Here is a 9,515-nt window from a genome sequence, read left to right on the forward strand (position 1 = left end):
GTGACAGCCAGGCTCTGCGGGAACCGGCCCGGGGCCATGAGCTGACGGGAAGTGAGGTGGCCGAGGGGGGAGGGTGGAGGCCAAGGCAGCGGGGACCGCCCCAAGAAGGCCCCTGCACAGGCTCCCTGCGGAAGCCGGCAGGGTCCACAGCCAGCAGGTCTGCTAAGCCGTCGCTCAAGATGCTTTTCTTTACAAATAAAAATACACACACACACACACATTCTTTGAAAGGCAGAGTGACTGTGAGAGATGGAGAGACAGAGAGAGATCTTCCATGCTGGCTCAGTCCCCAAACATCTTCAGCCATCTCTGCCACCTCCCCAGACGCATTAGCAGGGAGCCGAGCAGCCAGGACTCAAATGGGCACTCAGACAGGAGGGTCTGGCGTCCCAGGCAGCTCCTAACCTGCTGCGCCGCAACCCCTGCCCCTGCTCCAGATCTGTAAACCACAAAGCCACGATCTCTAGTAAAATGTGGCCCATGGTGACGGTGTTGTGGCGTAGTGGGCGGAGTCACCACCGGCAACACCAGCATCCCACGTGGGCACCAGTTCGTGTCCCGGCTGCTCCACTTCTGATCCAGCTCCCTGCGAATGTGCCTGGGAAGCCAGCAGTGGGTGGCTCAAGTGCGTGGGCCCCTGCCACACACGTGGGGGACCCAGATGAAGCTCCTGGTTCCTGCTTTGGTCTGCCCCAGCTCTGGCTGTTGCACCCATCTGGAGAGTGGAGCGCAGACTGAAGATCTCTCTTCCCCCTCTCTCTGTAACTTCCACTTTCAAATAAATAAATAGATCTTTAAAAAAGTGATCCATTCCATGCGCAGTGTGGGTCACAGGGGCGTAGCCATGCCCAGCCTGTTTCTCGCTCCCACCGCCCACCCCACGCCCATCCAGGTGTCTCCCACATCTGAGACCAGTGGAGACCAGTGGAGACCAGTGGAGACCAGTGGACACTTCTACATGTGGGAAGTGTCTGGGCTTGCTGTTTTTGTCATGATACATCAGAAAGAAAAGAAACCTGATGCTCCCAAGCCCTCCTTTCTGTCCAGGTGCCCCCGGTATCCTTGCGGGAGCCTCCCCCTCCCCAACCTGGACCCACACTGGGGTCTCCCCACACAGTGCCAGCTCCCAACTCGCAAGCTCACCGATCCCATAGGGCAACCCAAGGGGAGCCCCCATGAAGCGCCCCGAGTGCTGCAGACACAGAAGCAGGGAGCCCGGGGCCCTGCCGCCAGGCGCCCGGCCCAGCAGAGGAGGGAGACGTCAGGGTCACAGCATGCTGGACTTCGGCTCATCCGCTTGTTGGCACGGCGATAAGAATGGTGCAAGGGCACAAGGAGGGAGACAGACTCAGCCACAGCCGGCACCTGCTTCGGGAGGAGGGTGGTGCTGAAGCGCATGGGCTCACTCCACCCAATAAAACTGGGGCCACCAATGCCCAGCCCCTACCTGACACCAGCAGTGGGCGTTAGCCCCACGCTGCTTTTAGGCATAGACCCAAGATCACGGCGGAGGCGATTTCAAGATCAGAGGAGGAGAACTTCCTGATTTCAAAGGCGGCTTCAGAGGTGCGGCGGGAGGCACGCAGGCACAGATCACACCTGACAGAAACCGGCACTTTCTTCCCCGGTGGAGGAAGGCTGACGACCCTCAGCGTCAGTGACCGCTGCGCGTGCCTCAGAGCGAGCGCAGTGACCACCGTGGAGGCGTGGCCAACACTGAGTCACAGGGGCCCACGCAGAGGCCGGGAATGCTGTGAGTTCAAATTCCTCAAAAACAAGCGAAAAGCCAAAGGTGAGCAGGGCACGGGAGAGCGAGGCCTCGCGGCTGAGAGGCAGAGAGGGGGAGGAAGGGGCCCAGGACAGCCCCCCGGGGGCTGCGGGACCGCGGGCCGGGTTCCCAGACACCGCGGCAGGACGCTGGGTCTTGGGCTTTGGGGAAACCTTCCCTTCACCAAGCCTGCCCTCAGTGTCCCACCAGCTCCTCCCGGCTGGCTGGCTGGTGCCCGTCTGCGAGGAGCAGGCGGCTTTCTCGTCCCACGGCGGGCATCTTGGCTGCACGGCCAGAGATCTGCTGGCTGGTGCAAAGGCCATGTGGGCAATGGAAGCTGCAAAGTGGACGGCTCTAGGCTCTGGCGCAAGTCGTCACACCGCGGGTCACGCTGCTGTGATGTGAGATCACAGCTGGTCAGGGACCAGGCCAGGCGCGCAGTCCTGGGATGCTGACCCTCGGCTCAGGGACGAGTCCACCGGGTGAGGGGCGCTGGCAGATTCTGCAGCAGCCTCTCAGGAGCCACGGTAAGACACAACCCAGGCACTCGCCCAGTCACTTCTCTGGAGCACAGTTCTTCCTCTGCGGTGAAAAAATTCATCTGAAAATTTCCCCGTACAACGGACTTGACCCCAAAAGGTGCCGTAAGTGCTACTTGAGTGTGACCCGGTGCTGCATGCCTGCAACCCATGTAGCTCCAGCTCTGGCCTATTGACAGAGGGGACGCTGTGTGCATAAAACAATATGAAATGAGGCCGGCACCATGGCTCACTAGGCTAATCCTCCACCTAGTGGCGCCGGCACACCGGGTTCTAGTCCCGGTCGGGGCACTGGATTCTTTCCTGGTTGCCCCTCTTCCAGGCCAGCTCTCTGCTGTGGCCAGGGAGTGCAGTGGAGGATGGCCCAAGTGCTTGGGCCCTGCACCCCATGGGAGACCAGGAGAAGCACCTGGCTCCTGCCTTCAGATCAGCGTGGTGCGCCGGCCACAGCGTGCCAGCCATGGCGGCCATTGGAGGGTGAACCAACAGCAAAAGGAAGACCACTCTGCCTGTCAAAAAAAAAAAAAAAAAAAATACAAAATGAGAACACAACCGGCCATCCTGTGGAAGGTACAAAACAAAGTTCTAGGCCGGCTGCGGCTCACTTGGCTAATCCTCCACCTGTGGTGCCGGCACCCCAGGTTCTGGTCCCAGTTGCCCAGTTGGGGCACCAGGTACTAGTCCCAGTTGCTCCTCTTCCAGTCCAACTCTCTGCTGTGGCCCAGGATGGCAGTGGAGGATGGCCCAAGTGCTTGGGCCCTGCACCCACATGGGAGACCAAGAGGAAGCACCTGGCTCCTGGCTTCGGATCGGCGCAGCACCAGCCATGGCAGCCATTAGAGGAGGGAACCAACGGGAGGAAGACCTCTCTCTCTCTCTCTCTCTCTCTCTGTAACTCTCTCTCTCTGTCTCTCTCTCACTGTCTAACTCTGCCTGGCAAAAGAAAAAAACAAAAAACAAAAAACAAAACAAAACAAAAAAAACACCACAAAGTTCTAGAAGCTTCTGTTCATTTACGTATTTCAAATTATCTTCCATAAAACAGACAAGACTTCAAACATTTATTCAAGAACCAGGTTTGAGTATGATTCAACTGCACCCCATTCTGGAAAATGATTTTCTGCATCACCAAATATTCACATTCCTATATCATAATAACTACAACTCTGAACACTGATTTATTCATTGTAGTTGACAGTCAAAAATGAAACCCAAAATAACGCCAGCCCTGCCTCGGAGAGATGTTCTATGAATCTTTCAGTTTTGAAAATGAACGCCATGGGAGAATGCCAAACAACAGAAAATCTACTGGATAACAGAAGCAAACGGAAAGTCCCCAGGCTCTCAAAACTGCGCCGTGAGCAGCTTTAGCTGGGCGTTCAGTCAGAAAGCTCTGGAGCTCAAAACCTGGGACGGTAAACAAAAGTCTCCCTCTCGTTCCTGTGGGAAACACCCACGGCACCGCACTTTGTCCAGCCCCAAGGCTGGGGCAGCACTTACATCACTCACTGCAGCTGCTCCCGAGCCCACCGGGAGGCGACCCCCAGCTGACACCTACAGGTGAGAGCTCACTGTAGGGAGGCGACCCCCAGCTGACACCTACAGGTGAGACCTCACTGCGGGGAGGCGGCCAGGTGAGACCTGTGGGAGAGCCCGTGGCGGGGAGGCAGCCAGGTGAGACCTACGGGTGAGAGCTCACTGTGGGGAGGCCCCCTAGCTGACACCTACAGGTGAGAGCTCACTGTGGGGAGGCCCCCATCTGACACCTACAGGTGAGAGCTCACTGTGGGGAGGCCCCCTAGCTGACACCTACAGGTGAGAACTCACTGTGGGGAGGCCAGCCAGCTGACACCTACGGGTGAGACCTCACCGTGGGGAGGCCCCCATCTGACACCTACAGGTGAGAGCTCACTGTAGGGAGGCAACCCCCAGCTGACACCTACAGGTGAGACCTCACTGCGGGGAGGCGACCAGGTGAGACCTGTGGGAGAGCCCGTGGCGGGGAGGCAGCCAGGTGAGACCTACGGGTGAGAGCTCACTGTGGGGAGGCCCCCATCTGACACCTACAGGTGAGAGCTCACTGAAGGGAGGCCCCCCATCTGACACCTACGGGTGAGACCTCACTGCGGGGAGGCCCCCCATCTGACACCTACAGGTGAGAGCTCACTGAAGGGAGGCCCCCCATCTGACACCTACGGGTGAGAGCTCACTGCGGGGAGGCCCCCCATCTGACACCTACAGGTGAGAGCTCACTGTAGTGAGGCCCCCCATCTGACACCTACAGGTGAGACCTCACCGTGGGGAGGCCCCCCATCTGACACCTACAGGTGAGAGCTCACTGAAGGGAGGCCCCCCATCTGACACCTACGGGTGAGACCTCACTGCGGGGAGGCCCCCCATCTGACACCTACAGGTGAGAGCTCACTGAAGGGAGGCCCCCCATCTGACACCTACGGGTGAGACCTCACTGCGGGGAGGCCCCCCATCTGACACCTACAGGTGAGAGCTCACTGAAGGGAGGCCCCCCATCTGACACCTACGGGTGAGACCTCACTGCGGGGAGGCCCCCCATCTGACACCTACAGGTGAGAGCTCACTGAAGGGAGGCCCCCCATCTGACACCTACGGGTGAGAGCTCACTGCGGGGAGGCCCCCCATCTGACACCTACAGGTGAGAGCTCACTGAAGGGAGGCCCCCCATCTGACACCTACAGGTGAGACCTCACCGTGGGGAGGCCCCCCATCTGACACCTACAGGTGAGAGCTCACTGAAGGGAGGCCCCCCATCTGACACCTACGGGTGAGAGCTTACTGAAGGGAGGCCCCCCAGCTGACACCTACGGGTGAGACCTCACCGTGGGGAGGCCCCCATCTGACACCTACGGGTGAGAGCTCACTGCGGGGAGGCCGGCCAGGTGAGACCTACATGTGGGTGCAGGGCCCGAGCACTTGGGCCATCTGCTGCTGCTTCCCCAGGTCGTCAGGGAGCTGGGTGGGAACGGGCCAGCTGGGTCTTGCACCAGAGCCTCTATGGGATGCCGGCACTGTAGGTGGCAGCTTAACCCACAACGTCAACCAGTAACTTACATTTTGCTTGAAAGTAACTATTCCACCCATGTTTTCAAAATAATTGTAAGAAGCATTTCATTTCGGGGCTGGTACTGTGGCGCAGTGGGATAAGGCCCCAGCCTGCAGTGCCAGTATCCTATATGGGTGCCAGTTGGAGTCCCAGCTGCTCCACTTCCAATCCACTTCCCTGTTATTGTGCCTGGGAAAAAAGGGGAAGATGGCCCAAGTCTTGGGCCCCTGCACCCACGTGGGAGACCCAGAAGAAGCTCCTGGCTCCTGGCTTCTGATTGGCACAGCTCTGCCGATCGTGGCCAATTGGGGAGTGAACCAGCAGATGGAAGACCTCCCCCCCTCCCCGCCACCATCTCTACCTCTCTCTGTAACTCTTTCAAATAAATAAATCCTTTTTTAAAAAAAGAACCATCTCATTCTATTCTGTAATCTTTAAATCTGTGATGGAGTTTACTCCTCTTTGTGCTGAATACTGTTTATTTGTATCTGCTGATTTCTCTCCATCAAAATTGCCAGAATTTTTAGTCTTCAAATAACCACCTGGTGTTGACCATCTCAGTAGGTATAAAAATTTCTTTATTGTTGCATCTATCGTTATTTCTCACTGTACTGTCTCTGGATTATCTCAGTTTTTCCCCCCTAGTTGACCTTCAACCTCAAGTTCTGTCTACTGTGAGACATGTCTATTACCCCAGCGCTGCTTCCGCTACACCTCGCTATCGTGACCTATCAGAGCAAGCACACGCTCTGGCTCAGGGTCAGTGGAGGGCGGCGGCCCTGCCCAGGCTGGGGAGTGGAGGAGGGGTAGGGCAGGGCCCTGGAAGTACTGTGGCCCACCTGGCCCAACTCAGCGGGGTCCCTCTGTGCGTACTCATCACACCTGTCAGACACCCGTCCCGCCGGGCAGAGCTGCCACCCGGGACACCTACATCCCGGGTCAGAGCACCTGGTGAGAGTCCTGGCCCCTCTGCTTTCCCTCCAGCTTTCCTCCCATCCACACCTGGGAGGCAGCGGTGCCGGCCCAGGTGTGGGCCCCTGCCCCACATGGGAGACCTGTGGAGTCCCCAGCTCCCAGCTCCCAGCTGGTGCCACCCTGGCTGTCGTTGCCATTTGGGGAGTGGACCAGTGGATGGGAGAGCTCTCTGTGTCTCACTTCCTCTACCTTTCAAATACAATGAAAATAAGAATTTTTTTTTATCATGGGGCCAGTGCTGTGGGGTAGTGGGCTAAGCCCCCACCTGCAGCGCCGGCATCCCATATGGGCACTGGTTCAAGTCCTGGCTGCTCCTCTTCCAATCCAGCTCTCTGCTATGGCCTGGGAAAGCAGTGGAAGATGGCCCGAGGACTTGGGCCCCTGCACTCATGGGGGAGACCCGGAGGGAGGTCCGGGCTCCTGGATTCAAATCAGCCCAGCTTCAGCCGTTGCAACCATATCTGGGGAGTGATCCAGAAGATGGAAGACGCATCTCTCTGTAACTCCGCCTCTCAAATCCATCAGTCTTGGACGGCGCCGCGGCTCACTAGGTTAATCCTCCACCTGCGGCGCCGGCACACCGGGTTCTAATCCCAGTCGGGGTGCCGGATTCTGTCCCGGTTGCCCCTCTTCCAGTCCAGCTCTCTGCTGTGGCCCGGGAGTGCAGTGGAGGATGGCCCAAGTGCTTGGGCCCTGCACCCCATGGGAGACCAGGAGAAGCACCTGGCTCCTGCCATCGGATCAGCGCGGTGCGCTGGCTGCAGCGGCCATTGGAGGGTGAACCAACGGCAAAGGAGGACCTTTCTCTCTGTCTCTCTCTCTCACTGTCCACTCTGCCTGTCAAAAAAAAAAAAAATCCATCAGTCTTTAAACCACACAGCCATGAGCAGCCGTGAATGTTCTGAGTGTGTGTGTCGTCACTCAGCTGGGGGTTACAGAGCTGGGAGGAGGACACAGAGGAACGGCCAGGGCCGGGGCTCATGCTGCCTGCCGGAGCGCCAACCAGATCTCCAGGGGACCAGCCGCTTGAGCCACGTCCACTGCCTCCCGGGTGCCTATTAGCGGGAAGAGCGGGGTACTGAACCCTGGCACTGGGATGTAGGACGATGTGGTCCAACGCCCACCCCAGCTGCTTGTCTTTAAAGCAGTAATGCACTTCCTGTTTGCCAGTGCTGGGAGGCCTTGAGGACCACCCACCGTGCCTCAGCAGGTGGTTTGGTTTCCTGGCCTGGAGCACCAGCTTTAAGTCCAGGGTCTGCAGGTGTGGAGTTAATTAACCGGCATTAATGAGTGCATGATTACCAAGCCAGAGGGAAAAAGTCAGTGTTTTTGCCACTTTTAAAATTCAGTACAAACGGCTTACGCAGTGGCTCACTAGGATAATCCTCCGCCTGCGGCGCCGGCACACCGGGTTCTAGTCCCAGTCGGGGCGCCGGATTCTGTCCCGGTTGCCCCTCTTCCAGGCCAGCTCTCTGCTGTGGCCAGGGAGTGCAGTGGAGGATGGCCCAAGTGCTTGGGCCCTGCACCCCATGGGAGACCAGGAGAAGCACCTGGCTCCTGCCTTCGGATCGGCGCAGCGCCGGCCATAGCGGCCATTTGGGGGGTGAACCAACGCAAGGGAGACCTTTCTCTCTGTGTCTCTCTCTCAGTCTAACTCTGCCTGTCAAAAAAAAAAATTTCAATACAAACAGAAAACCATGAGGAAAAGAAGAAGAAGAAAACGATAATGCTCAAGAGAGACACTGATGGGTTCAAAAGAAAGCCACTCCCCACTGAACGGAAAGGCCGACCCTGTCCTGGCTGGCGGCCCGCAGCGCTTCCGCGGGGAACACACCACGCAGTCGGCAGACTGGCAAACAGCACGGATTCTTTCTGGAATGTTGGCATCGGCGTTTGCTTTGCAAGAACCCGAGAGAAGGGGACGCACAGCCCCCGCCCGCTCCAGGGAACTCAGCCGCTCACCTGTGGCTCACCTGTGGAAGGGAGGGCTGGGAACCCCACACTCCTGCTCCTGGAGGAACGCAGTCTCCGCAGTGGACGCGGCCCGGGCACGCCCCTTAATCCTCCGGCCACGCCCTCCCACATGCCAGCCACGCCCCTCCCACGCCGCCAGCCACACCTCTCCTCCAGCCACGCCCCCCACATTGACGGCCACACCCCCTAGCCCTCCAGCCGAGACCCCTAGTTCTCTGGTCACGCCCCTCCCACGGCCCGGCAGGTGCTCTGCGCAGGGGAGCGCCCGTGTTTCCGACCTTCTGGTGGACGGTGTTGGGAGCAGCTGCTGACGGCCGAGCCCCGGCCGCCCGGCCTCTCCCTTCCGCGCGAGCCCCTGACCTGCAGCCGCGGTCCGCAGCTGGTCCTCCCTGCAGGGCCCACGTGCTGCCGCCTCCCGTCACCTCCCCCCTCCCCTCCTTCTTTATCATGCACCCCTACCAGAGGCCTGCGGGCTCCAGGCCGTGTGCTCCTGCACCTGCCCGCGCACTGGCCGGACTAACAGAGCGTCCATCCCCTGGCGTGTGGGCCGTCCCCAGCTCGCAGCCTGCCTTCCCGTCACCTGGCTTGTGTCCCCACAGGGAAACTTCCGTGTCTCCCTTCCTCATCTGTGACTTCCTGTCCACTTCACAGAGAAGCTGCGGCCGCGGCACGGAGTCAGCCTGCTCTTCCCCGCCCCCGGGGGCTCCCCGCGCGGTGGCTCAGCCGCATCCCCACCCTGTCCTCCCCACCTTCCACCCCAGGGGCTGATGTGCCAGAAACCCTGGCCGCAGCCCGGCCTGCGCCCCTGCAGGATGCAGGCTCCACCTCTGGTTCCCGCCCTGTCCTCCACTGCCTTCCCTGTTCCCCATGTGGTCCTCCTGTGTGCCGCGGGCACCTATCCCCACGCCCAGCCGCATCTCCAGGCTCTGCCTCACTTGGCTCCCGCCTCTGTACCCCCTCCTTTCTGGTCCCTGCTCTTACAACCTGGTAGGACTTCCTCCTCCCCGCTGCACATTTTGTTTGTTTGTTTTTGGTTGTTTGGGGTTTTTTCTTTTTAAAGAATTATTTTATTTATTTGAAAGAGTTACAGAGAGAAGTAGAACCAGAGAGGGAGAGGTCCTCCACCCACTGGTTGACTCCCCAAATGACTGCAATGGCCAGAGCTGAGCTGCTCCGAAGC

General features: G+C 59.1%; 1 protein-coding gene across 1 annotated transcript in view; it reads right to left on the reverse strand.

The window, feature by feature from the left end:
* SLC38A4 (solute carrier family 38 member 4) overlaps positions 1-8,424 on the reverse strand; it is a 91,835-nt gene extending 83,411 nt beyond the window's left edge. Inside the window, exon 1 of the mRNA XM_070049726.1 lies at positions 8,324-8,424. The gene's annotated coding sequence lies outside the window, so the exon portion shown is untranslated. The remainder of the gene's footprint in view (positions 1-8,323) is intronic.
* Between the last annotated feature and the right edge of the window lie 1,091 nt (positions 8,425-9,515).

Source organism: Oryctolagus cuniculus, chromosome 9 (genome assembly GCF_964237555.1).
Source record: "Oryctolagus cuniculus chromosome 9, mOryCun1.1, whole genome shotgun sequence".
Taxonomy (NCBI): Eukaryota; Metazoa; Chordata; class Mammalia; order Lagomorpha; family Leporidae; genus Oryctolagus; species Oryctolagus cuniculus.